Source organism: Toxorhynchites rutilus, unplaced genomic scaffold, assembly GCF_029784135.1.
Source record: "Toxorhynchites rutilus septentrionalis strain SRP unplaced genomic scaffold, ASM2978413v1 HiC_scaffold_223, whole genome shotgun sequence".
NCBI lineage: Eukaryota > Metazoa > Arthropoda > Insecta > Diptera > Culicidae > Toxorhynchites > Toxorhynchites rutilus.
In genome coordinates, this window is record NW_026599788.1 from 5,001 (window position 1) to 12,794 (window position 7,794).

A 7,794-nucleotide genomic window follows, 5' to 3' on the forward strand; every position below is an offset into this window, starting at 1 on the left:
ACATCACCACAACACGTTCATCCTCGGTAAATTTGTTCCTCGTTCGCATACCCGACAGAGCCATACACTAGCCAAAAGATTCCCATACACAATTACTAGCACGCGCGTTGGAAGCGCATGAGAGGGGGTATTGTACACATGTCCACACTCGCTCATAACGAGGTAGCGGTACCACTTTGATGTAAACACGACCCACCCGAGACCCGAGCGAGCGAGCGAGCGAGCGTATGCTTTTTTTCCCCTACCGCGTACCTACCACAGCCTAGCGCCTAGCGCGGAGGAGGCATAACAGGGAGAAAAAAAACTCGGAGCAAGAGAGCGGTCACTACCCGTGTGGTGCTACTACCTGCACTGGTGCGATGCGTCTTACATGGGAGGTATTTCAATGTTCGACACACCGTACTGCACAGGGTTCGCATGGCACACGAGAGAGCGACAATCGCCTTATGCCCCTTCGACGCTCACAACGCACGACCCGACACCACACACTGGAGTACGCACATCTTACCACCACCAGGGGGGTGGTTCGACATGCGAAGCTCACCGGAATCGTATGACGCTCACCCGTCGGGGTTACCCCCTTCCGATGGATGGCCATCCGACTCACTGGATTCGATAGACGTTCGACCCTACCGACAGTAACTTGACCCCACCCGTACGGCATCGTACTACCGAACATCCATACAAGCTTCGCAAGTTATGCCTCAAACTTTTCACTCACCAACTTTCCCCACAATAGTGTAAAACATGGTCATACCAACGTTGCCTCGGCATGGGTATATACCGCACTGGGGGCATCGTTATAGGGGTGCCTTGGATAGACTTGTACCACTAGCCGAGACACCATGCTGGGTCGGGAAATGTTCACGCACCGCAATCGGTACCAGTGCCGGGTGTCGGTCATATTCCGATGGGGGGTAACCCTACTATTGAACTCGTACTTGTACTTGGGCCGTGCCTAAGGTGTTGGTTGTTTCAATAGTTGGTTACTTGTTTCAATAGTTGACATTTTTTCAATAGTTGAACTTTTTTCCAACAGTTTCAGTTTTCCCGTAGGTAAAGATGATGATGTGTGACCAATGTGTGAATGTGTTGTTTTTTTTTTTTTTCAATAGTCATGTACGCGCCGTTGTCGATGTAATACTGCGGGTGAGAAATAAAACAAACTGTTGTGCTGTGCTGTGCTTGATGTTGCCTTGGTGTTATTGTGTTATCGAATTGGACTTAATATCAGTGCCGGACTGTTGCGCTGTTGTGTTGTGTGCGCTGTGCGGGGGACTTTTCCAACACTTGACACTTTGCATTCCTGGACGTGGACGCGTTCTGGGTCTTAGTGTTATGGTCGACGGGGCAGTGTTTTACACATTGCGTACTGCGGGGGTTGGCTCGCGCAGCGCTGTTGTGTGCTGTATGCTGGGGGGACTTGGACGCTTTCTGGGACTTAGTGTTATTGTCGGCGGGGCAGTGTTTTACACATTGCGTACTGCGGGGGTTGGCTCGCGCAGCGCTGTTGTGTGCTGTATGCTGGGGGGACTTGGACGCTTTCTGGGACTTAGTGTTATTGTCGGCGGGGCAGTGTTTTACACATTGCGTACTGCGGGGGTTGGCTCGCGCAGCGCTGTTGTGTGCTGTATGCTGGGGGGACTTGGACGCTTTCTGGGACTTAGTGTTATTGTCGGCGGGGCAGTGTTTTACACATTGCGTACTGCGGGGGTTGGCTCGCGCAGCGCTGTTGTGTGCTGTATGCTGGGGGGACTTGGACGCTTTCTGGGACTTAGTGTTATTGTCGGCGGGGCAGTGTTTTACACATTGCGTACTGCGGGGGTTGGCTCGCGCAGCGCTGTTGTGTGCTGTATGCTGGGGGGACTTGGACGCTTTCTGGGACTTAGTGTTATTGTCGGCGGGGCAGTGTTTTACACATTGCGTACTGCGGGGGTTGGCTCGCGCAGCGCTGTTGTGTGCTGTATGCTGGGGGGACTTGGACGCTTTCTGGGACTTAGTGTTATTGTCGGCGGGGCAGTGTTTTACACATTGCGTACTGCGGGGGTTGGCTCGCGCAGCGCTGTTGTGTGCTGTATGCTGGGGGGACTTGGACGCTTTCTGGGACTTAGTGTTATTGTCGGCGGGGCAGTGTTTTACACATTGCGTACTGCGGGGGTTGGCTCGCGCAGCGCTGTTGTGTGCTGTATGCTGGGGGGACTTGGACGCTTTCTGGGACTTAGTGTTATTGTCGGCGGGGCAGTGTTTTACACATTGCGTACTGCGGGGGTTGGCTCGCGCAGCGCTGTTGTGTGCTGTATGCTGGGGGGACTTGGACGCTTTCTGGGACTTAGTGTTATTGTCGGCGGGGCAGTGTTTTACACATTGCGTACTGCGGGGGTTGGCTCGCGCAGCGCTGTTGTGTGCTGTATGCTGGGGGGACTTGGACGCTTTCTGGGACTTAGTGTTATTGTCGGCGGGGCAGTGTTTTACACATTGCGTACTGCGGGGGTTGGCTCGCGCAGCGCTGTTGTGTGCTGTATGCTGGGGGGACTTGGACGCTTTCTGGGACTTAGTGTTATTGTCGGCGGGGCAGTGTTTTACACATTGCGTACTGCGGGTGCTGGTGTGCGGGTGTTGTGCACTTGAGACTTGTCATTCCAGGACATGGAATAGTTTCACACACACGTACGATTGCATACTACCAGGCGCAAAACGATTTAATGAAAAAAGAGAGAAGCCGCCAGCGCGGACAGCACTAAGCTACCACGGTGGGACTTCTCTCTTACGGAACACGACGCACCCGGGCAAGACTGCGCAAGCTACTGTGCCGCGCCGATGCTGATGGGGCAATGTTACACGTACTGCGCGCTGGGTCGCGCAGTGAGAAATTGAACAAACTGCTGTGTGCTGTATGCTGGGGGGACATGGACGCTTTCTGGGACTTAGTGTTATTGTCGGCGGGGCAGTGTTTTACACATTGCGTACTGCGGGGGTTGGCTCGCGCAGCGCTGTTGTGTGCTGTATGCTGGGGGGACTTGGACGCTTTCTGGGACTTAGTGTTATTGTCGGCGGGGCAGTGTTTTACACATTGCGTACTGCGGGGGTTGGCTCGCGCAGCGCTGTTGTGTGCTGTATGCTGGGGGGACTTGGACGCTTTCTGGGACTTAGTGTTATTGTCGGCGGGGCAGTGTTTTACACATTGCGTACTGCGGGTGCTGGTGTGCGGGTGTTGTGCACTTGAGACTTGTCATTCCAGGACATGGAATAGTTTCACACACACGTACGATTGCATACTACCAGGCGCAAAACGATTTAATGAAAAAAGAGAGAAGCCGCCAGCGCGGACAGCACTAAGCTACCACGGTGGGACTTCTCTCTTACGGAACACGACGCACCCGGGCAAGACTGCGCAAGCTACTGTGCCGCGCCGATGCTGATGGGGCAATGTTACACGTACTGCGCGCTGGGTCGCGCAGTGAGAAATTGAACAAACTGCTGTGTGCTGTATGCTGGGGGGACATGGACGCTTTCTGGGACTTAGTGTTATTGTCGGCGGGGCAGTGTTTTACACATTGCGTACTGCGGGGGTTGGCTCGCGCAGCGCTGTTGTGTGCTGTATGCTGGGGGGACTTGGACGCTTTCTGGGACTTAGTGTTATTGTCGGCGGGGCAGTGTTTTACACATTGCGTACTGCGGGGGTTGGCTCGCGCAGCGCTGTTGTGTGCTGTATGCTGGGGGGACTTGGACGCTTTCTGGGACTTAGTGTTATTGTCGGCGGGGCAGTGTTTTACACATTGCGTACTGCGGGGGTTGGCTCGCGCAGCGCTGTTGTGTGCTGTATGCTGGGGGGACTTGGACGCTTTCTGGGACTTAGTGTTATTGTCGGCGGGGCAGTGTTTTACACATTGCGTACTGCGGGGGTTGGCTCGCGCAGCGCTGTTGTGTGCTGTATGCTGGGGGGACTTGGACGCTTTCTGGGACTTAGTGTTATTGTCGGCGGGGCAGTGTTTTACACATTGCGTACTGCGGGGGTTGGCTCGCGCAGCGCTGTTGTGTGCTGTATGCTGGGGGGACTTGGACGCTTTCTGGGACTTAGTGTTATTGTCGGCGGGGCAGTGTTTTACACATTGCGTACTGCGGGGGTTGGCTCGCGCAGCGCTGTTGTGTGCTGTATGCTGGGGGGACTTGGACGCTTTCTGGGACTTAGTGTTATTGTCGGCGGGGCAGTGTTTTACACATTGCGTACTGCGGGTGCTGGTGTGCGGGTGTTGTGCACTTGAGACTTGTCATTCCAGGACATGGAATAGTTTCACACACACGTACGATTGCATACTACCAGGCGCAAAACGATTTAATGAAAAAAGAGAGAAGCCGCCAGCGCGGACAGCACTAAGCTACCACGGTGGGACTTCTCTCTTACGGAACACGACGCACCCGGGCAAGACTGCGCAAGCTACTGTGCCGCGCCGATGCTGATGGGGCAATGTTACACGTACTGCGCGCTGGGTCGCGCAGTGAGAAATTGAACAAACTGCTGTGTGCTGTATGCTGGGGGGACATGGACGCTTTCTGGGACTTAGTGTTATTGTCGGCGGGGCAGTGTTTTACACATTGCGTACTGCGGGGGTTGGCTCGCGCAGCGCTGTTGTGTGCTGTATGCTGGGGGGACTTGGACGCTTTCTGGGACTTAGTGTTATTGTCGGCGGGGCAGTGTTTTACACATTGCGTACTGCGGGGGTTGGCTCGCGCAGCGCTGTTGTGTGCTGTATGCTGGGGGGACTTGGACGCTTTCTGGGACTTAGTGTTATTGTCGGCGGGGCAGTGTTTTACACATTGCGTACTGCGGGGGTTGGCTCGCGCAGCGCTGTTGTGTGCTGTATGCTGGGGGGACTTGGACGCTTTCTGGGACTTAGTGTTATTGTCGGCGGGGCAGTGTTTTACACATTGCGTACTGCGGGTGCTGGTGTGCGGGTGTTGTGCACTTGAGACTTGTCATTCCAGGACATGGAATAGTTTCACACACACGTACGATTGCATACTACCAGGCGCAAAACGATTTAATGAAAAAAGAGAGAAGCCGCCAGCGCGGACAGCACTAAGCTACCACGGTGGGACTTCTCTCTTACGGAACACGACGCACCCGGGCAAGACTGCGCAAGCTACTGTGCCGCGCCGATGCTGATGGGGCAATGTTACACGTACTGCGCGCTGGGTCGCGCAGTGAGAAATTGAACAAACTGCTGTGTGCTGTATGCTGGGGGGACATGGACGCTTTCTGGGACTTAGTGTTATTGTCGGCGGGGCAGTGTTTTACACATTGCGTACTGCGGGGGTTGGCTCGCGCAGCGCTGTTGTGTGCTGTATGCTGGGGGGACTTGGACGCTTTCTGGGACTTAGTGTTATTGTCGGCGGGGCAGTGTTTTACACATTGCGTACTGCGGGGGTTGGCTCGCGCAGCGCTGTTGTGTGCTGTATGCTGGGGGGACTTGGACGCTTTCTGGGACTTAGTGTTATTGTCGGCGGGGCAGTGTTTTACACATTGCGTACTGCGGGGGTTGGCTCGCGCAGCGCTGTTGTGTGCTGTATGCTGGGGGGACTTGGACGCTTTCTGGGACTTAGTGTTATTGTCGGCGGGGCAGTGTTTTACACATTGCGTACTGCGGGGGTTGGCTCGCGCAGCGCTGTTGTGTGCTGTATGCTGGGGGGACTTGGACGCTTTCTGGGACTTAGTGTTATTGTCGGCGGGGCAGTGTTTTACACATTGCGTACTGCGGGGGTTGGCTCGCGCAGCGCTGTTGTGTGCTGTATGCTGGGGGGACTTGGACGCTTTCTGGGACTTAGTGTTATTGTCGGCGGGGCAGTGTTTTACACATTGCGTACTGCGGGGGTTGGCTCGCGCAGCGCTGTTGTGTGCTGTATGCTGGGGGGACTTGGACGCTTTCTGGGACTTAGTGTTATTGTCGGCGGGGCAGTGTTTTACACATTGCGTACTGCGGGGGTTGGCTCGCGCAGCGCTGTTGTGTGCTGTATGCTGGGGGGACTTGGACGCTTTCTGGGACTTGGTGTTATTGCCGACGGGGCAGTGTTATACACACTGCGTACTGCGGGCGTTGGCAGCGCTGTTGTGTGTTGTGTTGTGCTCTTGAGACTTGTTGTTCCGGGACATGGAATGATTTCACACACACGTACGATTGCATACTACCAGGCGCAAAGCGATTTAATGAAAAAAGAGAGAAGCCGCCAGCGCGGACAGCACTAAGCTACCACGGTGGGACTTCTCTCTTACGGAACACGACGCACCCGGGCAAGACTGCGCAAGCTACTGTGCCGCGCCGATGCTGATGGGGCAATGTTACACGTACTGCGCGCTGGGTCGCGCAGTGAGAAATTGAACAAACTGCTGTGTGCTGTATGCTGGGGGGACATGGACGCTTTCTGGGACTTAGTGTTATTGTCGGCGGGGCAGTGTTTTACACATTGCGTACTGCGGGGGTTGGCTCGCGCAGCGCTGTTGTGTGCTGTATGCTGGGGGGACTTGGACGCTTTCTGGGACTTAGTGTTATTGTCGGCGGGGCAGTGTTTTACACATTGCGTACTGCGGGGGTTGGCTCGCGCAGCGCTGTTGTGTGCTGTATGCTGGGGGGACTTGGACGCTTTCTGGGACTTAGTGTTATTGTCGGCGGGGCAGTGTTTTACACATTGCGTACTGCGGGGGTTGGCTCGCGCAGCGCTGTTGTGTGCTGTATGCTGGGGGGACTTGGACGCTTTCTGGGACTTAGTGTTATTGTCGGCGGGGCAGTGTTTTACACATTGCGTACTGCGGGGGTTGGCTCGCGCAGCGCTGTTGTGTGCTGTATGCTGGGGGGACTTGGACGCTTTCTGGGACTTAGTGTTATTGTCGGCGGGGCAGTGTTTTACACATTGCGTACTGCGGGTGCTGGTGTGCGGGTGTTGTGCACTTGAGACTTGTCATTCCAGGACATGGAATAGTTTCACACACACGTACGATTGCATACTACCAGGCGCAAAACGATTTAATGAAAAAAGAGAGAAGCCGCCAGCGCGGACAGCACTAAGCTACCACGGTGGGACTTCTCTCTTACGGAACACGACGCACCCGGGCAAGACTGCGCAAGCTACTGTGCCGCGCCGATGCTGATGGGGCAATGTTACACGTACTGCGCGCTGGGTCGCGCAGTGAGAAATTGAACAAACTGCTGTGTGCTGTATGCTGGGGGGACATGGACGCTTTCTGGGACTTAGTGTTATTGTCGGCGGGGCAGTGTTTTACACATTGCGTACTGCGGGGGTTGGCTCGCGCAGCGCTGTTGTGTGCTGTATGCTGGGGGGACTTGGACGCTTTCTGGGACTTAGTGTTATTGTCGGCGGGGCAGTGTTTTACACATTGCGTACTGCGGGGGTTGGCTCGCGCAGCGCTGTTGTGTGCTGTATGCTGGGGGGACTTGGACGCTTTCTGGGACTTAGTGTTATTGTCGGCGGGGCAGTGTTTTACACATTGCGTACTGCGGGTGCTGGTGTGCGGGTGTTGTGCACTTGAGACTTGTCATTCCAGGACATGGAATAGTTTCACACACACGTACGATTGCATACTACCAGGCGCAAAACGATTTAATGAAAAAAGAGAGAAGCCGCCAGCGCGGACAGCACTAAGCTACCACGGTGGGACTTCTCTCTTACGGAACACGACGCACCCGGGCAAGACTGCGCAAGCTACTGTGCCGCGCCGATGCTGATGGGGCAATGTTACACGTACTGCGCGCTGGGTCGCGCAGTGAGAAATTGAACAAACTG